This window comes from Periplaneta americana, chromosome 5 (genome assembly GCF_040183065.1).
Source record: "Periplaneta americana isolate PAMFEO1 chromosome 5, P.americana_PAMFEO1_priV1, whole genome shotgun sequence".
Lineage (NCBI taxonomy): Eukaryota > Metazoa > Arthropoda > Insecta > Blattodea > Blattidae > Periplaneta > Periplaneta americana.
This window is the reverse complement of record NC_091121.1, coordinates 119097752-119120673: the sequence shown is the minus strand read 5'-3', so window position 1 is coordinate 119120673 and position 22922 is coordinate 119097752. Positions and strand designations below refer to the sequence as shown.

General features: G+C 35.2%; 1 long non-coding RNA gene across 2 annotated transcripts; it reads left to right on the top strand.

Moving 5' to 3' along the window:
• Positions 1 to 211: 211 nt before the first annotated feature.
• Positions 212 to 6187, top strand: LOC138700110 (uncharacterized). Of its 2 annotated transcripts, XR_011332214.1 has the most exons (7): positions 214 to 420; positions 548 to 707; positions 1671 to 1827; positions 1934 to 2184; positions 2447 to 2572; positions 2799 to 3006; positions 3259 to 6186. It is a non-coding gene; the product is annotated as an uncharacterized lncRNA (long non-coding RNA). The 2 variants fall into 2 exon arrangements; XR_011332213.1 differs by having other exon boundaries at positions 212 to 707; positions 3259 to 6187.
• Positions 6188 to 22922: the final 16735 nt, after the last annotated feature.

The following is a 22922-nucleotide window of genomic DNA, read 5'->3' as shown; positions in this document are numbered from 1 at the left end:
TGGACGTGTAAGTTACAGAATGTGAGACGGAAGTATAGGGAAGACCAGGTAACTTGATACCCTAAGGGTGAAACCTAACCATTTTTCCCCCATTACTACAAATGCTAGTGGATTATGGTGATTTTCTAGTTTGAAGGTTGAATTTTCTTTTGCCAACTTCGTTTCGAATTTCGATACTGACAAATACTATAAATGGTAGTGATTTTGTAACCGGTATGTTGGCAGCTGAGGCAAATATCGACAATATTTGCCGGTACTGGAGTTCCATGAAATTAAAATTGTACTAGATTTCTCAGCCGGTTACTGGAAGATAGTGAAATTCGAACTTATTAATAATTAATTAATATTAGTATTAATATTAATACATTATAGTTATGTTATGTGTTGCGTTGTGGTTATAATTCAAGAATAGTCAGATAAGTACGAATGAATATAATATACTTGGGCGTGATAATGCACGTGGGTAATGGATAGAAATATTATTTCAAATTTTAATGAATTTCTTTCGTGTTTAGATTTTTATTACTATGTCAAAAAAATGAAATAGTGTTGCAGTGACTCCTCCAAGGAAGAAAATGTGTGGCATTCAGAGTACGCTTCAGAAATCTGTAGTTCACGTGTATAATGAGTTGAAGAAAGAAGGTAATGAAGAAGGAATTATGCTAACGGAGACAGCAATTACAACCAGAATAGGACAATTATTAGGAGTAAGTATTCTTAAGCATACATTTCAAAGTGGTATTCAGTTTTAGGAGTTTGCACTAATAATTTCATGATTGTGGTCAAACAAAACAAATTTTTAGGTTAGGCCTAGTGTTTAATCAAGTCAGTGATTTTCATATTGCCAAACTAAATACATTTAAGATACTGTAATACTGCAGTAGGTGATAGCTTAAATACATTTACAAATTAGACGAACAAGTAATCAAACAGCACGAAAGTAAATTTCCAGTTTTCTCTTTTGGTATTAAATTAACCGTTCAGATCACAATTTACATGCCACATCGGCCGAAGAAAATACAAGTCATATTGTAATTATTAACTTGATATTGCAGCAAATATTACATGAATGTTGGCCTGTTATGGTGCTTAAAAATAATTCAGTTTTATATAATAACTATATAACATACTCTATAAAGCATAGGAACGTTGACTCTGGCTGAATAATTTATTCATGACTGGTCTAAGTAATATTAAATATGGTGTTTCTTCAGAAAAGCTACCCCACCCAAAGTACTTGTTAAGATATAACACTCGAGAGGATGAGGACGCACTACTGGGAAACTAACCATTTCTCTTCGTCCTGGACCTCTCGCATGTTATATTGGTAATTAGTAACAAGTTTGAGGGAGGGACTACAACAATGCATTAGAATATACAGGTAAGTGTCAAAGGATTTTTGTGCTGAAAGTATTTGTGGCTGTGCACTAAAACCACGTGTTCATCACTATGTAAATATCACAGAAATCAATTAAACAAAATAAAATTATGCCTTCTTTGGTGTAGCTTTTCTGGAGAATTACCTAAATATTAGCCTACTTAAACCTATCGTAGACCCAACCTAACATGTTGATCATTTTCTATTCATATAGCTGTAAATGTTGGTATTATGCATGAATTTTATGATATAACAATTTTTAGAAGTATTATGTTATTGTTTGTTATTACAGCTTGGCTTAACTACAGCCACGAAAGTGATCAATTCACACAAGGGGACCCCACTCGTGACACTAGGAAAACATAGACTACGTAAACATCCAGTGACTGATGCTGATGATTTTACGGAAGATGCAATTGCGAGATTTATTTATGACAAGTTACATAAAGGTAGGGAAGTTACAGGAATTATTGTGTTGATTTATGCAATGTAATTCTGATATTAGTCATAGGCCTATGTATAAAAATATGGCATAATTTTCATTTACTGTTACAGGGGAAGTACTAACAGCAGCAAAAGTTCTGGAACATATGAATGATGATTATGAAACATATTTATTTAGAGTATCCTTATCATCGGTGAAAAAAATTTTGAAAGAGATGAAATTTCTATGGAGCAAAGGGGATCCTTATACACATGTATGAGAAAGTGATGTTATTCGTTTTTAAGAGAATATATAAGAAATGTGGAGCGTGAGAACCCTAAACCCGTAGTATTCTTGGATGAGACTTGGATTTTTATGAATGGTAAATTTCAATGTATTGTGAGACATTGAGTGATTGAATTTTTTACTAACAAATAGATTAACACTTATGTGGAATATGAAATTGCAATTAATATAGGCTACTAGTAATGAATTCAGGTGGGAACAACATGTTTTGCAATTAATAGTTTCATATTATAACTAGAGGTTAGTTATAAAATTCTTGAACGGTTTTCCTGTCTTTAAAATTTTTGTGTCTCTTAGAGTGTCAATGTGAATTGCTTTTCTCTCTCTGTTTTTTTAAGTATGATCACCCACTTATTCATGAAATAAACCAGGTGAAGTTTCCAGTGACATGAATGGTGTTATTCATAGACCAACAAATGAGGGTGGAAGATTAGATGCCGGAACGAAAGGTGGATTTATACTCGGTAAGTTATATTGATTTATATTTTACGTAAATTTGGCAAGAGTAATTTTTTAAATCAGGGTACAAAAATATAAAAATTGGTGACTAAATAAAAACGTGGGAAAGCCTTTCACCAAAGAGGATCTCATGTCATGTCATGTTATGTTATGTTATGTTTTATTTTCTTTATTTAAATGCTGTGAATTCATGTGACGTAATTATATGCCCAGGTATAATTTTTATTGCAGGTGCTGATTTAATTTTTTCATGCAATTGAAAGAAAAGTCAGGACTACCATAGTGCTATGAATAGCCCTGTAGTTGAGAAGTGGGTGCAAACACAGTTGTTGACCTGAGAACATTAGGGCAATGCGTTATTGTCATGGATAGTGCTGCATATCATAGCAGACTTGTGAAAAATCAGCCAACAACAAAATGGAGGAAAGAACAGCTACTGGTGATTGCAACTGAATATAATAGATTTGTTGTACTAAATGATAAGAGTTGTACTAAATGATAAGAGTTGATGGTGTGAAATCACCTTTTGATATTACATTGCAATATTAATTTCCATACTTTACAGTCATTATTATTATTATTATTATTATTATTATTATTATTATTATTATTATTATTATTATCTTTACTACTACTACTACTACTACTACTACTACTACTACTACTTATAGATGCTACTTTTTTCTTTCAGGTGAAATTGAATCTACATAAGAATCCTAAAACAACAGAGCCTTGCCAATTACTGTTCTGAAGCTGCCTTGTCTTATGTGTTGTGTCTATATACAATTAATTCTTTCAGTTTTTTTTCCCCTTTAATGTAATGAAGTTGTTGGTTGATTGATACCAAGTGTTCAGCAGTTGATGTCATTTGTTATCTTGCACTCCAATATTTAACCAGATGATTGAAAGCTGTGTAAAGTTAAACAGTCAAGACAATGATCCATATCTTCATTGAGATTTCAGAAATGGCATGGGGAGATTCTGAAATATCAGTTCTTTGTAAATATTTGAGACAATCATGGCCTGTGATAATATGAGTACTGCCACTGTAGATTTTCATAGAAGTTCAGTTATTAAATTAGGTGTATTATTTTTACTATGTATTGTACTATATTTTTGTTTCGCTTAATTGATGAATTATATATGCTGTAAATTGAATAGTAGACTGTAGGTCTATAGCTTAACTGATGAATTGTATGTGCTGTAAATTAAATAGTAGGCTGTATACCACAAGTGATGAATTGTTTATGCTTGTAATGTGAAGTAATTTGCATGATATTTATTATCAGTTTCTGTATATTTCAACTGATTGAATTGTTTATACTTTTAAATTGAATTAACTTGCTTGCTATGTATTATATTTTATAGCTTAACTGATGAATAATTGTTTAGGTTTGTCAATTTAATAATCTGAGTGCCATGTACTTCATATTTTTAGTGGAGCCACCAATGTAGCTTAGTCAGTAGACTCGTTGGCCTGCAAATTCAGAGCTGCACTCGAGGGTAGTTTGGATCCCCCATTTGGTCTGATTAGTTGGTTTCTTCTGAGGATTTTCCTCCATCGTGGAGCAGACGCCGGATGGCCTATTGCAATTTTTTCATTTGCTTTAGAATCATTCCGATTTTTGTTACCACATTGTCATGTTCTGATCTTGTTATTCTTTTAACAGTGTGGTAAGATGCAGGTATAGATAACCTTACAGTAATTTTGCTACCTTTCAGCTACCTCATTACCTCCCACTCCATAAAGTTCATGGATCCACGGAAGTACCAGTCGTCGATGTAATTCGACCATTTTGCTTAAAATATTAAAACACTGTAAAATATTGAGATTTCATGCTGTTACGTCCATTACTGCAGCAAGAACATCTGATTTTGAATCTGATAGTATGACAGCCTTCTCAGATTTATGAAGTCGATACTGGAGATTTTGTAAGCTTAAAAGTGTATCTAAATTTTCACTATCAAAATTAGTCAGTGTTTGAAGTTAGTTAGTTAGTTAGTTAGTTAGTTAGTGGCGTTTAAAAAGGGCGCGTCAGCTACTATGGCTATTTGCGCCCTTATCTAAAATCTTTCACTAAACACAAACACAATACAATAACCAGAATGTTTAAAAAGCTAAAAAGCGTTGTCACGGTTAAAATGGGGCAAACAAGTGTTTGAATATAATTCCCTGTAAAAGGGAATATACTGGTATTGTACTACAACACCACTACATCTATGGCTTGGTAAACAGGATCCATCTATAAAAAATACTGTATGTAGTCACTCACTGACCAGATCATTTATCGTTTCTAATGATTTTTAAAATGTCTGGAGAAGTATCACATTTCTTAACATCATCTGTTAAAGTTAACTTATATACTATTCATTTTGAAATAACTTGGGATTGTGTTTTATTAGTAAAGTTTCCCTTAATTGAGCAAGTTTGAGTTCTCCAAGTAGAGTCAAAAAGTCTGTTGGGATTTTGGCTCAGTTTATTAATATTTGTGGACTGTGATTTTTTGTTCTAGACAACCATATTATCTGCAAATGATGAGATTATCATAAGATCTATTTCTTTAGTTAGACCATCGACATTAATATTGGAAAATGTATTCCTGAAAACAACAATGTGGGAAGCCCAGATGAATCTGTCTCTATTTACATATTTGTGACAATGAATCAAATAATCAAGTCACTGACCCAGTGTAACACTTTATCATGGACACCCTAAGTTTGCAATTTCTTAAGTGATTTATATCTACAGAGCCATATGATCCTTGAAAATAAATTAAAATTGTTAAGTTGTTTTGTTTTCTGTTTAAAATATCTTTAATATCTTGACTAAAATTTAAAATCTGTCCATTTGTTGAATGCAATTCTCTAAAGTCAACCCAATAAAATGAAAGTTAGTTACTAGATTCCAGGAACCAATTCAATCTATGAAATCATCTCTTCCATAATTTTGGCTATCATACTAGTAAGTGGTATCTGTCGATAACTCGAAAAGATATTAGTTGAATAATTGCTTTTCAAAATTGATGTTATGATAGATTTTCTCCAGACAGATATTGTATTTTAGATGAGATTACAAGATAAAAGTAGTGAGTTTGCTTGTTTGCCAACATGTTTAAGAAAATCAGCATGAGTATTGTCTGGACTTGGAGATGTTTTGGGTCTTATGTTATTAAATTAATAGTAATATTCAGTTCTTGATTAAATATTGTTATATAAAGTAGATAGTAGATTTAATATTTCTTTCAGTTTTTCCTTAATAGTCTGACGTACACAGATAAAACTAACAACCACACCACCAACTAATCTAATAGAAATTAAAATATAATTAAATGTAGTAAAAGTAATTAAAATTATAAATACACGTAATAAACCATAACCCCCTAATTTCAACAATATACTATTTTATTCCCTTTTACAGCTTGTAGATAATTATTAATTATAGTTATTACTTATTAGCATAATATTTATTGAACTTATTGGCTATTTCACTTCGTTTGAAAGATGTTATTGTGTACAAAAAGCATTTTTTGATGATTGTTTCATGCTGTATGTTGTGTATAAATCTATGATTTCTGGCCATCTGTTCTGTGTAATCCATCTTTTGTATAGAATTAATAAAATATTCTTTTGGTAGTAATTATTTTATTAATTGAGTATTTAATTTTCACCAGCTCACATTTCTTGAATCATTTGCTTTTTCTTATTTAAATTTAGGACACAAGAGCCAAAAAGAGACTTCACAGTTATGTATCATACATTTTTTCAATGACAGACGTGGAGTTGCAGAAATAATAAGTGTAAGTGTAGCATTATTAAGCAATTTACAAACAAATGAAATCTTTAAAAAGGTATCTAGAAGTGAAATTACTTATGGCTTTTAAGGACCAAAATTATTTTTGTAAGTTGATTTATTATTATTTCAGTTTTAGCATAGTTGTATTATCCATTTCCTTACTAATTTCAAAAGATAATCAGAAGTTCATTCGAATTCCAACCAAAAGTCAATTGGTTATTAATTTATCTACCTTTAGGAAGTACAGTATATGTACGCTGGAATCTTTGAAGTGAAGTGACAATAATTTAATTGGTCTTGGAACAGATTTGATTCTTGAATATTATATACTATACTTTGTTGTATATTTACGTCTAGTAACCTATTAATGCTAATACTAATAATAATGTAAAGGAATAAAAGAATAGAACATAGCAATACATTTCTCATTATTATTGAAACTATTTAGAATAACCTTCCAACATTAAGGTAAAGTACGGTGAGTAAAGAAGTCATTCAGTACATAGGATCGTGATTTTACTACATGTGGTGATATCTGGTAACAGTTGGCAACACTGACAAGGCGGAAATATTTGCTGTTTGGGAACTGAACTTACGTGATCCTCACTATAACAGGTGGACAGGAAGGCCGAAGGGAGGCCAGGCTGACAGGAAACATGTGTCCAGGCGTGGAGTTGACTGATGAGGGAATGTATGGACTTTGCCTGCGGGTGGTCAGTAAGATGACGCCAAGCCAGGTTCCAAGAGAAATGATCTGGTATATGTCAGAGGATTGTCAGGACGCCGGAAGTAGGGGGATGTTCTAGTTAACGAACAATTTTTGAAGAACGCGTCTTAAGTGACGTAAGTGTAATCATGGCCAATCAGGATTCTTAATAGAGACACGTGATATATAGATAGGAGGGTGAAATTCTATGTTTGGTGGTTGAAAGTAGAGGATAGATTTGGCAGATAGACAGAAGGCAGATAGACAGTGTTCGGAGAGGTCACACTCCACATATTCTCGGCAAACCTAACTCGGAAGTATAACAATTTACGGACTTAGAATTTTTTAGTGGGTGTAATAAGAAGTCGTGTGTTGCATTATTATTATAAGTCTGAATTCTTTCCTCTCATCACGTTATCAACTGTCCATTATATTACTGGTGTTTTATAGTACAAAATATATAATTACGTGAACTCAGAAATTAGTATACCAACTTGTAGGAAGTGAGAGCGAGATATTATACACTTGGACGCGCATTTCTGCTAATCTGAAACGAACACTTAATAATAATAATAAACGTTCTCATAGTTCTTACCAACAACTTCTGGTGTGCGCCTACATCATTTCAACCTACGAGCACGTCTCCCAAACCCCATGTCCCGACCGTTTTTGCAGCTGACCTGGGAACCTCATACCTCTACCGGAGTAATCTCGAGGAGGCTGGCGCCCAAATTAATCTGTGTACATAGTTAATTATTTACATCGACGTGCCATCCTCGAGATACTTTGCATATTTCGGAGCTGGCAGCCGAGGGCGACGACGACTGTTACAAAATTTGGCGCCCCAACGAGGTCCGACTGTTACATAATTTGGCGTCCCAACGTCGGGCTCGAGATGGCAACAATGACCACGGCGGGGATCGACGCGAGAGCCGACAGCCGACGCAGGGTTAATGCGGCTCGAGATGGCAACAATGACCACGGCGGGGATCGACGCGAGAGCCGACAGCCGACGCAGGGTTAATGCGGCTGATGGCAACAATGATCGCAGCGGGGATCGACGCGAGAGCCGACAGCCAACGCAGTGTTAGTAGAGCAGCTTGCGGTATCATGCAGTGTCAACGACCGACAGCCACAACACCATGCAGACCCGAAACAGCTGAGAACAACGTTGGACGGTGGGGGAGACGATCAACCAGGCGTAACCTAGAAGACGTCGATACGTAAGCATAAAGGGTTTCATTTCAATTGTTGTATCCATATATATGTACATGTGTGTAATTCATTTTGGTAGGGTTTATTTTGTTTTTGAGTTTAAGGGGAATTGTTGAAGATATATTATATATTACATGTTGCTAAGGAGCCAGACTAGAAGTAAAAAAAAATGGAGACTACAGCAGGGACGAGTACTAGCCAAGATAAAGAAAGTTCGCGAGGTTCGGACAATGCCAGGTCGAATAATGTGTTAGAGCGGATATTGGAGCAGATGAATCAGATGAGGAACGAAATGATAGAAACTAGTAATAATTTGAAGAGTGAGTTCGTTAATTTGAGAAATGAAGTAGCCGGGTATTATAGGAAATTGGAATCTATGCTGGTCTGGAATTGTAGTGAATTGAATAATAAGATAGCCGAGAATAGTAATGAAGTGGAAAGTAAATTGATTGAGGATACTAGTGAATTGAATAATAAGATAGCCGAGAATAGTAATGAGGTGGAAAGTAAATTAATTGAGGATATTAGTGAATTGAATAATAAGATAGCCGAGAATAGTAATGAAGTGGAAAGTAAATTGATTGAGGATATTAGTGAATTGAATAATAAGGTAGCCGAGAATAGTAATGAAGTTGAAAGTAAATTAATTGTGGATACTAGTGAATTAGATAATGAGATAGCTGAGAATAGTAATGAAGTGGAAAGTAAATTAATTGAGGATACTATTGAATTGGATAATAAGATAGCCGAGAATAGTAATGAAGTGGGAAATAAATTAGCTGTGGATATTGATGAATTGGGAGATAATCTAGATGAGAATTGTAATGAATTGGATAATAAATTAGAAGAGAATATTGATGAATTGAATAATATGGTAGCTGAGAATAGTAATGAAGTGGAAATTAAATTAGCTGAGAATATTAATGAATTGAAAGAGAAACTAGATGAAAATAGTACTGAACTGAAAGATAAGTTAGCCGAGAATATTAGTGAATCGAGTAATGAACTAGCTGAGAATAGTAACGAAGTGGAATTTAAATTAGCTGTGAATATCAATGAGTTGAAAGAGAAACTAGATGAAAATAGTACTGAACTGAAAGATAAGTTAGCTGAGATTATTAATGGAGTGAATAATAAGAAAGCAGGAAATAGTAATGAAGTGGAGAGTAAATTAGCTGAGGATATTAATGAGAATATTGGGGAATTGAATATTAAGGTAGCCGGAAATAATAATGAGGTGGAAAGTAAAATAAATATGGATATTAATGGATTGGACGATAATCTCGATGAGAATAATAATGAATTGCAGTATAGACTAGCCGAGGACAGTATCAGGTTAGAGAGCCAGGTGTTAGAAAGTTATAGAGCATTCAAGGAGCAAGTAAATAGAGTAATCGAAAAGTTTGATGTGTTTGGGAGCGAGAAAGAGAATGCGAAAACCATCACAAACATGGGGCGGAGGGCAGAAGAAGCCTTCCCACCCCACAGAGGGTACAAAAGCAATGACCATAATGACGGTTGGAGCAGGGATCGGCCACACAGTGCTGGCGGTCATGGTTTACAACCCTACAATAATGACCGATTTTCTAACAATGGTACAAAGCGGTACTGCAATGATCAAAGGAGTGAATATAGGAAGGGCTATTGGAGGCCTCATTTTTCTGCAGGAGGAGAAAAAGTTAAGTGGAAGCATGCTGGTAGATTTAATGTGAGGAGAAGTGTGTCTCCACGTGTAAACTGTCAATTTAAGAATGGCACAATGACATATGAGGAAGGCCGCAGACGATCCCATTCGGAGAATGACGATCCGATTCATGATAGACATCCAGGCGACGTACCAGGTTAATAAACGAGAATTTGTGTAAAGTTGAAAATAATATGATTTTAATTATAAGAAAAATAAGAATGTGTTTGTTTTGTGCATGTAGTATTTGAGCGGTATAAGCAACTAGAACCAAGAACCAATGTCAGTGCTGAAAATTTTAACCTTGTGAAAATTTTGTTACTTTTGTTTTCTTTTTGCCACCTTCAGAATTAGTTGTTTTTGTGTGTTTTCTTATAAGACCATGCGATAAGTAGTATTCCCTGTGGCAGTAATTTAAAGATGATATTAATAAGAATTAATAATGATTAATAATAATGATAGAATATTTTTTTTAATTAACTTCATTTATGTTCATTCATTTGTAGAGGTTGAATGATTCGATTTGAATATGTATCCATTTTTTTAGAATCAATATTAAGTGCCAGACCCTCATTTTTAGTTCGAGACATAAAGTTGTCCTCTATATTGAGGGGACGTTATTCGAGATGTGTATTCAAGGTTGCAGCTCATGTATGAGATATGATAAATAGAGTCAGTATTTCAGAAGTATTATGTACTGCTTGGTATAATTTTGATTCTGGTTAATAATTATTTCGGTTTTATGAAGGTGGATGTGTTTTCAAGGGTTGCAGCTAATGTGTGAAGTATGATATAAAGAGTTAATTGGTATTTTAAAATGTATTATGTATTATTTAGCGTATTTTTTTTTTATTGTAGTTCATAATTCTTATTTCTATGTTATAAGTATAAGTATGTATCAAGGAACCGATCATGAATGTGAGTGAGAGAGCGCCATTGTATTCGGATGTGCCCTGAATGTTACGATTGGATGCTGTATATATGTCAGGTAGAAGTCAGTTAAACTGACGTGTGAGATGTAAGCAGGCGTGAGGTGTGTATATAGATTCATACATGTGAATAGTTGTAAATATGTAATAATTGTAAGTGTAAATTTGTACATTGTTTATAAGCATAGCAAAAGGTGTATCCAAGTGTGACTAATTAGGGGACACCGGAGACTAGTAGCGAAGGTATTATTTTGGGGCGTCTCATAACAACAAATATTCCCTTGTGAATATTCTTTGTTATGAGAGGGCATTTGAGACGGTTCCTCGTATAGGATAAGGAGGTTTTGATTAGATTAGTATTTCGTGTTAATATTCTCATATGGATAGTAAGAAGCATGGACGTGTAAGTTACAGAATGTGAGACGGAAGTAACAGGTGGACAGGAAGGCCGAAGGGAGGCCAGGCTGACAGGAAACATGTGTCCAGGCGTGGAGTTGACTGATGAGGGAATGTATGGACTTTGCCTGCGGGTGGTCAGTAAGATGACGCCAAGCCAGGTTCCAAGAGAAATGATCTGGTATATGTCAGAGGATTGTCAGGACGCCGGAAGTAGGGGGATGTTCTAGTTAACGAACAATTTTTGAAGAACGCGTCTTAAGTGACGTAAGTGTAATCATGGCCAATCAGGATTCTTAATAGAGACACGTGATATATAGATAGGAGGGTGAAATTCTATGTTTGGTGGTTGAAAGTAGAGGATAGATTTGGCAGATAGACAGAAGGCAGATAGACAGTGTTCGGAGAGGTCACACTCCACATATTCTCGGCAAACCTAACTCGGAAGTATAACAATTTACGGACTTAGAATTTTTTAGTGGGTGTAATAAGAAGTCGTGTGTTGCATTATTATTATAAGTCTGAATTCTTTCCTCTCATCACGTTATCAACTGTCCATTATATTACTGGTGTTTTATAGTACAAAATATATAATTACGTGAACTCAGAAATTAGTATACCAACTTGTAGGAAGTGAGAGCGAGATATTATACCCTTGGACGCGCATTTCTGCTAATCTGAAACGAACACTTAATAATAATAATAAACGTTCTCATAGTTCTTACCAACAACTTCTGGTGTGCGCCTACATCATTTCAACCTACGAGCACGTCTCCCAAACCCCATGTCCCGACCGTTTTTGCAGCTGACCTGGGAACCTCATACCTCTACCGGAGTAATCTCGAGGAGGCTGGCGCCCAAATTAATCTGTGTACATAGTTAATTATTTACATCGACGTGCCATCCTCGAGATACTTTGCATATTTCGGAGCTGGCAGCCGAGGGCGACGACGACTGTTACAAAATTTGGCGCCCCAACGAGGTCCGACTGTTACAGTGTTTGAAATGTGACAAGATTTGCAGCAAGTTATGGACTAAAACGAAGAGTATTTGAAATATTATTTAACGGAATAAGGCAACTTAAACTATAAGGAAACACATAGGCCTATTTATTCAACAAAAGCATTCCCACATTATTTTAAAAAATTCATTTCGGTATGACATTTTCATAGAATCCCTCATACAAATTCGTGAAGGAACTCATCCACTATTCTTGTAGCATTGTCATTCATTAACAGGAACTTTTCACCAATAAGTGGAGCATATGGTACCACATGTTAAATTAGACCTTCTTCGATATATCTTGGAGCAGTCAAAGCACCTCCATTAATGAAAACAAGTTCTGTGTGAGCTTCATACGAAATGCCACCCCATATCATTACTGATCCACCTTGGAAACTCACACGTGAACTGAAGGTACATGAAGAAAAACGTTCTCCTTCTCTTCTCCACACTCTTTCACGTCCATCTGTAAACTAAATCTCGATTCATCTGTGAAGCGCACTCGTCGCCACTGCCCCAGGTTCCAAATAGCATGATTGTGAGCAAAACGTAATCGTTCAACACGATGTTGCTGGAGCAATTCTGGGCCTTTAGCTGGTCTTCTGGAATCAGCCCACATTCATCCAGACGTCTGCTTACAGTTCTCTCACTCACGTTAACTTGTCTTATTTTCTGGAAGGCTCTTCTGGTCCCAAGAACTGCAGCCACATAACGCTGACTATTCCCATCTTCTATCAATGCAACAATTTTGCTGAATCGGTAGGACTTAGTGACATTTGTATACAATGAAGTACTCCAATACTGGCTCAAGAGAGCTTACCAGTCTGTAGACTTCTTCAGCATAGCTTGAAATGAGTCCGAGAAGTTTAGATTATTGCAAGAAGATCGAATTTCCTTTTCAGATCATTGTTGCCTATTACGTATTCAGTATTACATTGTTACGTATCACAAAATAAATGAATAACTAAATGAACCTCAGCACACCTACAATTATTAAAAAAATTCTACAATTTTTTTTAAATTTTAAATAAAATGTAGTTGGCCCAGCTTTTTTGCAGGTGAGTGTACCGGTATATTAAAGAACAAAAGTACGGTATCAAAATAAACACATTCTTAGCAAAATATTATGCAAGTAAATTCACTGATAATGTTTATTTATCGTACTTTGAACTACATTCATTAGGCTTATTTCGATCCTTTGAATCTTCAATTCTCTTGTAAATCTGAAATTGAAACTAGATCTCTCTCTTTCGAGACGCATTTGGGGTCTTCAATTTCTTTTATTATGTTTTCCTTTCTATAAATAAAATGTCTTCCATTACTCGCCACCTCAGTAATTGCCGCTTCTTACTATTACATGAAACAACAGCTACATTGTTATTCACTTCCAAAACTTTCCCTGGCCACAATTCCTCCTCATAAGTATCTACCATATAACTATGTGTCATTGGCATTATTTTAACAAATTTCGTCTTCTTTTCCACATCTGACTCACTGTCTGTAAATATGGAGAGTACAGCGGAAACATCATAATCTGTATACAATTCAATTTCATCGCTCTCATAGTCACTTACAGGGACGGTTGTGATCCTTCTACCCTGAAGTTTTCGTTTTACCGGACCATTATTTGTGCTAGTACCATTGATGCTGGAACAGCCCGTTTCTTTATTTACTGGACTATATGTTAAATGGTGTTTTAGAATATACTGAGATACCATATTTGCAGAAGTAAATAATCAAATTGTTCAGATTTCATTAAAACAAATATTTCAAAATGAAATACAATAATTGTATAATAATAATTAATAATATAATTATTATTATGATCCACGAAAAATTGTGGTACATAGTTCAGGACTGACTTCTAGCCTTGGGGTTAAACATTTTTCACGCAGAGTCCTTAACCTCTGCCAGTCTGATTATTACGTGAAAGTAAACACTATAGAGCCAGGTTTAATTGTACAAACAATCATATATCTATAATTTACCAGTTCTACAGCGGAGAGCTTAATAAAACAAACACAAACTGAATGATTTCGTGTCTTCACACATTCAATAGAACGATGCACACTGACCTTGTTAAGCATCCATATCATTGCCACGTGTAATGGTAGATAGAAGCATCTATGGGGAACATAATTCCATCACAGTGGCGCCTTAAATGGCAAACATCGAACTCTTGGGGGGCTAAGTAGTACATAATGCGTTTTGGACCATAGTTGGGTGCCTGGACCATAGTTATGGAAAATTACGGTATTTACTATGTAGGGCCTATTATATCTTGCATAGATCTAATAGCATAACATGCTGAATTTAAATTGGAAGTAATTTATTTAATATGATTTTTCCAATTATCGATTTGTAAGCCAAGAAATTTGGTTGTTGTAGTTTTTATTAGGCACCTGTTGTTAACTTACTTATTGCGCTTGAAATTGCGAGGCTGAATTTGGACAGGATTTAAATTCGATTATGTTAGTTTGGTTATAATTTAGTGCTAATTTATTGGCTGAGAACCAATCACATATTTTGAGGAGAACTGCCTCTGTTGAAGAATGGAGTGTATTGGAGTTACTGGCTGTGTCATATTTGTATGGGATGACCTACACATTTTATTAGTGGGGCAAGATCATTTATGAACACTAGGAAAAGTAGAGGGCCTAATATTGATCCTTTTGGAATTCCATTATTGATAGTTCCTCATGTCGAGCCAGATTTCATAGTGGTATTGTTTTCGACTTTCTGTTTTCTATTAAGAGATAACAATGAAATCATTGGTGTGCAACACCTTTAATTCCATAATAATCTAATTTGTTTAGCAGCATTTTATGATTTATACAGTCAAATTCATTGGATATATCACAGAAAATCTCTCTAACTTGGAATTCTTTATTAATTGGCTCCAGAATTTTGTAATTTAAACTAAATGTTGCATTTTCCATGGATTTGTTTTTCCTAAATCCAAACTGCTCTGCGACTAAAATGTTGTATCTTTCTAGATGATGATATAATCTTTTATACATTGGGTAATTCCATGCAAAACAGTATGACGAAAAACATTCATATCTCCAAATTTGTTAAAAATTGTACATTGTACAAAATTATGTTTGCGACAGCTACCGTTTAAATGTAATGGGCACTTAAAATATTTTTATTTGAGCACATAGCTCTATTTTAAATTTATTTTCTGACCATAAGAATAATTACAAAATTTGTTTTAAAGATATCGTTAGATAGCTTACAAAATAGGTTATTAAGATACTATAATTCAGTGCAGCTCTGAAAATTGTGTTTAAAGAAATTCAAAAAATATATAAAATAACGCCATTACATAAAATCGAATACTTCAATTCTCTTAAAAAAATAAATGACAATTTACTGAGCATTTTCATTTGGCTGTCAAATTTTCATAATGGGATCTTCAAAAATAAGGAAGTTATAAATTAAAACAACTCGCCGTTGCCGCTGCGCCATATGCCATCACTGCTGCTGGTCACTGCGAGAAGCGTTTCCGCGTTGACGACCTGTGCGCGTCACACATCTGATTTCAACTAGTTTCGGTACATCTGATGAATCAGAATAGGGTTTTATTGCTAACGTTCCATTAACTGGAACCACATAGTGAACACTTCTTGTTCCAGGAACAGTATTGAGGCCGGCAAATCTTTGAGGATTTAGATTTTGTAACTACTTCTTCATGTTTTTCAATGGATGTGAATGACACAATAATTTCGTGTATATTGCATTTTGATCAATCATACAGTCCTTTAGGAGTTGGAATTAGAGTTCCTGGTTTTTGCAGCGATTCGCTTGATTGTACCCCTTACACTGTCACTAGGCCCTTTACCGTGACTAGTTCCAAAGAAATGCCACTCCGCAGGTATTTGAAAATCGTGTTCATGAACGGATTTTTTTCATTCTTGTATTCGCTAGCTGCTCATTCACTGAAATCATATATTTTAGATATTTCGGTATGTGCTTGTTTCAGATGTTCTATCATTTTCCTTTAAAACACATGCATGAACTGTTGCACTATCGTGAACTAAGCATTCCGACATTACTGAAAAACAAATATTCTCTAAATTACCACCAACTGAATTTCTGTAATATGCTGTGTATGGGTGTATTATTGCTTGAGAAGTACTCCAGTGATGACCTTGTGTAGTATCCTGAATAATGAAACTAATTCTCTGAAAAATCGCGAATGATAATGAACTCACCAGGCTTTATTTCATTTTTCAGCTACTTTAAATAATTTGCTTGGGAATTTGCAACGAAGTTGTGTAGAGTATCTTGAATTTTTTTAAGCCAACCAATGAAGTTATTAATGAAATTTACACAGTCACTTTTCACTAAAATCATATTCGCCCTGTCAGTTGTTGTCCATTCCTTGTACTAAATTTCTACCAAATTTCTCTGTAACAATGACATCAATATTTCTGATAGATTTCTCATAGTTACATTTATAGTTCCTTACGTTCAGGAGCATATGCTTCTTCACTCGTTGAATTTCCCGCCTCTGTTTATAAACATTCTTTTTCGCTTGTTGATTTGTCGACCTTACTTTCATTCCCAGCAACTTCACTAATTATTTCAATTTTTGAAATCTTATGGAAAAAGCGTTCTCAAATAGATCACCTACCACTAAATGAGGGACTTTTTTACACATGCTACTTGTCACTTTTCTTTTCCAGACTTGTGACGAATGTTTTTAAAGTCCGAAAGTGTTGCAACACCACAGATGACGCGAACTTTTCGTCTTTAATTTGGGCATATAGAACACTTACAACTTACAATGACAGAACAGATCAAAATCGCCGTCTAAACTGAAGGAAAAAAAGTTACAATGACAGAACAGAACAGAATCACCCTCTGAACTGAAGGGAAAAAGTTGCGCTGAGATTATAACAGGAAAAAAAAACAAACTCTCACGTGAAATCTATTAGTGTACAGTTGAGCGGATGTCGCAATATCTAGCATTTGTCATATCGATCGCTAAGCGCGCGTGTGGATGTCTGGTATGAGCGCGTGACGTAATACACTGCACGAGACTTTGATCCTTGATGGCAACATTTGCAATTCTGGTTTATTTAATATTTCCCAAAGTATTAGAGATCCCATCATAAAACTTTTGTAATAGATTAAGAAATTGTTTAGCTCACCATTAAAAATAGAGCATGGTAAAAAAAATATTCGAGTTGAAAATATTAACATTTCTTTATTTTACTGCAAGTTTTAATACATGCTCGAAGTAAAAATCCATAATAACTCAGAAGTAAGTTTAAATATAAAGAGTCATCATTGTATTGGCACAATTTTTACGTTGATACATTGAAGCATGTCATTTTAATAATATTTTTAACAATAGTCTACATATATATTATTTATATTATTTTAATGTACCGAAGTACATACAATATTTCCATGCAGATATTCTGCGTCATTATACGATGAAAGAGTAATGGAACGGAGAAAAATTCTCTCCGGCGCCGGGATTTGAACCCGGGTTTTCAGCTCTACGTGCTGATGCTTTATCCACTAAGCCACACCGGATACCACCCCGGCGTCGGACAGAATCGTCTCAGATTAAGTTCCAACTCTTGGGTTCCCTCTAGTGGCCGCCCTCTGCACTACGTCATAGATGTCTATGGACGTAGGACCGAAGTCCACACATGTGCTTAGGTGCACTCGTTGTGAGTGACTAGATGGCCGGGATCCGACGGAAGTAGTGCAGAGGGCGGCCACTAGAGGGGACCCAAGAGTTGGAACTTAATCTGAGACGATTCTGTTCGACGCCGTGGTGGTATCCGGTGTGGCTTAGTGGATAAAGCATCAGCACGTAGAGCTGAAAACCCGGGTTCAAATCCCGGCGCCGGAGAGAATTTTTCTCCGTTCCATTACTCTTTCATCGTATGATGACGCAGAATATCTGCATGGAAATATCATATGTATTTCGGTACATTAAAATAATATATATGATATGCGTAAATCACTTCGTGATTTAAGACGGCGCTTATTCCGTCGGATCCCGGCCATCTAGTCACTCACAACGAGTGCACCTAAGCACATGTGTGGACTTCGGTCCTACGTTCATAGACATCTATGACGTAGTGCAGAGGGCGGCCACTAGAGGGAACCCAAGAGTTGGAACTTAATCTGAGACGATTCTGTCCGACGCCGGGGTGGTATCCGGTGTGGCTTAGTGGATAAAGCATCAGCACGTAGAGCTGAAAACCCTGGTTCAAATCCCGGCGCCGGAGAGAATTTTTCTCCGTTCCATTACTCTTTCATCGTAATAGTCTACATATCAACTCCCCGAATATTTCACCCTTCATTACTTTTCAACCATTGGTGATATGATGTTCATATTACGCCATTTAACTATTTATTATTATGACATTCATTTACTAGAATATTGAAAAAATCCAGAACTTGACGTTACAAATTTTAAAAATTTGTATGGAATGACCCCATTACTTTTATAAAAACTTTGGAGAAAACTGGTAGAAGTGATATGAGTCTGTAATATTCAGGAGACATTGTTTCTCCTTTTTTGAAAATCGGAATAACCACTGAATAGTTTAATCTCTTGGTGAATATACTATTGAACATTGAATAGTTACAGAAATACTCGTAGCTTAGTGGACCAGCTGTAATACGTGAACTCGCTTTTAATATTTTGCTTGTTATTTCATCATACCCTGAGGAGTTTTTCAACTTTATATTTTTAATAATTGCAATTATTTCTTGTTTCTTCGTTGGAAATAATTGATTTTTTGGGAATTTTGTTGGAAAATATTTGTTAAATAGTCTAAACTGTTAGTAACATTATCTTAGGGGATGTTGATGTTATCAGTTACTTAAAAGAAATATTTGTTAAATATGTTTGAAATTTCGTTTAGGTCTGACGCTTTTGGATGTTAGATATAAGGGTTTAGTTTTTTCTTTACTTTATTATTGTCCACATTCTTTTTTAATTATATTCCAAGCTGAATAATTTTAAGGTAAAATTGTTCCGGGGCCGGGTATCGATGCCGGAACCCTTTTCTTGACGCACGAATGGTCTACCGACTGAGCTGCCGATGAACTATACCCGATAGCGTCCCAATTTTTCCCTTTATATCCACACAATTCAAGTGGGTTGACAAGGCGCCAGAAACCCAACTTTGAGTGCACACAAACCCTGTGTGACTTGAATTGTGGTTCTCTGTTAACGTACCTACAGGGACGTAGACCTCTATATTATGCAAATCTGGCTTTCAGGTATAAGCTCCCTTTGAAGTAGACTTGAATAATTTCAAGGAAAATTTGTTCCGGGGCTGGGTATCTATCCCGGGACCCTTCGCTTAGCGTACGAATGCTCTACCGACTGAGCTACCCAGGAACTATACCCGACACCGTCCCAATTTTTTCCTTGATATCCAAACAACTCAAGTGGACTGACAAGGCTCCAGAAACCCAACTTTGAGTGTACACAAACTCTGGGTGTCTCGGCTCGTTCTAAATGAGTGAGAGGGAAAACAGTGAGTGGAATCATACATGTAGTATGATACAACATTTGTATACACTGTACTGCAGACCATTCGAACACAGCTTTTGAGGGCTAGGAAGCTCGGACGCTGCCCTGTGTCTGCCCAGGACGGACCAAGCCCCTACAGTCTCGGCTGCGCGGAACGAGGAAACCGGGGCAAATTGAACGCTGCGCTTGCCGCCATGATGTTGGAGAGCAGACGCATAATAGTAGTACGTAAATCACGCAATTTAACGCTGTGATGATCTAAAATTGACAGATTATGGCCATTTTCGACATTTAACGTAAAATTAGGACGAAATAAACATATTCAAAGTTTCATTGATATGCGTCAAAGCATTAAAGGAAAGAAAATACGTACGCAGCAATTTATAGAAAACATGCTCATACATCCATAAATAGGCCTATACAATACACATTATAGAATGTATAATTTTACGATAATCAACATATTGTTAGGTTTCAGAGAATATAAAATTATATTAACATATATTACTCTTAGATCACAAGACATAAATATATGCACCTTGATTACATACGTTTTTATTATAATCAAATTCTTAAGTGAAATAAATATGTGATAATCAGTATAGACCTGTTGTTAAGTTTTAGAGAATCAAAAATTATATTATATTTATCTATCCATATATGAATTTTGAATGAAAGTTTATTATCTTGCAGATAAATTCATTTTCATAATAAAAACAAAAAGTTATCTTTCCACTAATGTTTTAACATCTGATGTGTAAGTCTAAATAATTCACTCAGTGGGATTTCTCTACAGTCTGATATACCTGTACTAACAATTAAGTATTCTTTATTGCCATAAACTACTGATTGATTTTAATGATATTGATATTGTAACAACAGAGATAATATTATATCGTACCTTTTGCAAATGGTTTGGAAAATTAAACAGGGATAGTATATCATCTTTCAAAATTCTATTGCCATTACTTTCCCAAAAATCTGTACCTTTAAAATGAGACGAACACAATTTTACATAATGTGAAGACACAAATTTGTCTCTTATTATAACAACAAGGTCGGGCTTCTTCAAAGGGAACCTGTAAAGACAGATTGTTGCCTAATTATAAAGTTTTTCAACTATGGTATCTAACATATACATATGTTACAGTTTCAATGTAGCCTCCAGAATTCAATTTTATTATTTTAAAGCGTTTGTACTTGTGAAAAGAAATTCCTGACCCTCTAAGCCACGTGTTATTGCACTTATACGGAAATAAAGGAAATCACCATTTTTCACTATTTACAAAGCACATCACTTCATATCAACTATAATAATATTTACAAAACCAAAATTCATGCAATTATCACATCAATTTACATTACTTTCAGACTGTTCACTAAAAACACCTGAGACAAAAGAAAGGACAAATGTGACACTCGTTTTTACCGCTCTGTTTCTACCAGTAGCATGGCGGCGTTGAACATGCGCAGAGTGGTTTCAATTTTGGACAGCACACCAGCGCTCTGTGTGAGTCTAGTATACTATATAACGTCTTTGGGACGGACCCCACTTCTCTCTGTCGCTGAAGCTGTGGTGTTGTACGAATGCATGGGATCATCAGCTGTTCCCCTCGTCTGTTCGATAATATTCTTCAGACATTGCTGGATTATGCGTTCCGTCAGTCATTCATTCATCCATATGGTTTACTATCGTTTGTGCTTAACTGTTGTGAACAAAAATGAAGAGAAGTGCGTCGACAGTAGGTTCAGGATTTAACCCCACATCGTAGGGCCTGTATTTTGTTGTCCAATCTGACGACAACAATATAAGCGTCACTTTGAAGTTAAACATTCTGATACCCACGCTCATATTATCGGCGAAGAGAGGAAGGCATTAATAACGAAACTAAAGGCCAAAATACAGTCTTCTCACAACGAGATAAATATTATTTCAACAACAAAGGCCGGGTGCACACAGAATCAGACGCGACGCGACACGGCGCGGCGCGACGCTACGTTTTGCTTTACAACGCCTCGCGACAGCTTAAAACTGTCTGCTCGCGACAACTGATTTGCTGGCTGTGGGATTGGAAAACTGGCCTAGGCTAGAAAATGGCGTCAATAATAGAGAACCGTCTATATGAGAAATTCTATTGTATTTTCTTATTATTTCCTAAGGACGCAAGCTCCTAAAAATCTATACGATTGAAAGAGTCTTAGAATTAAAATGTACTGCACAGACGTCATTTTGTATGTTTATGACTACTTCACGACTCACAATAAAGAAAAATAATGTATTAAATCAATAATGAGTGATTTATTTTATTTATTTATTTATTTATTTATTTTATTTATTTATTCTGGTGTAGTTAAGGCCATCAGGCCTTCTCTTCCACAACACCAGGAATACAAATACAATAACAGAAATAAAAAGGAAAAAAAACACTATAAACGAAGTAAAGTCACACAAAAATATACACAGGTTGCAGTCACACAAACTTTAAATGAGTGATTAAGTATAATTAATTGTATCCTAATTAACTAACATAAACAAGAAACTTGCGATTTTAATCTGGAGTAAAAAAAAACACAAATCGACACTTCTAGCAATATCTAAAAAGCATTAAACAAGACAAAATTTTCCAATTTAATTTTGAATTGTGATAAAGTCCGGCAGTCCCTGACATCATTAGGTAGCGAATTCCAGAGACGAGGTATTTCTACAGTGTACGAGGATGAGTATAGAGACGTTCTATGATGAGGGATAGAAAGAAGTGCTTGATGTCGGTTTCGAAGAGTTGTAAGAAATTGAAAGCGCGATAAGAGATAATTCGGAGTAGAAGTATGCATGATTCTAAATAGAAGAGACAGTGAATGTATTGTTCTTCGTTCCTTCAGACGCACCCATGAAAGTAACTGGAGGGAAGGTGTTATATGGTCAAATTTACGAGTATTGCAGATGAATCGTATGCACACATTATGAACACGTTGTAGTCTCTCAGCTAAGAGTGAACTTACATTAGTTAGTAAGGAATCGCAATAATCAAAATGGGGCATTACAAGCGTCTGAATAAGATTCTTTTTTAGACTAAGTGGTAGAAATTCTTTCATATGAAACAAAGAGTGAAGTTG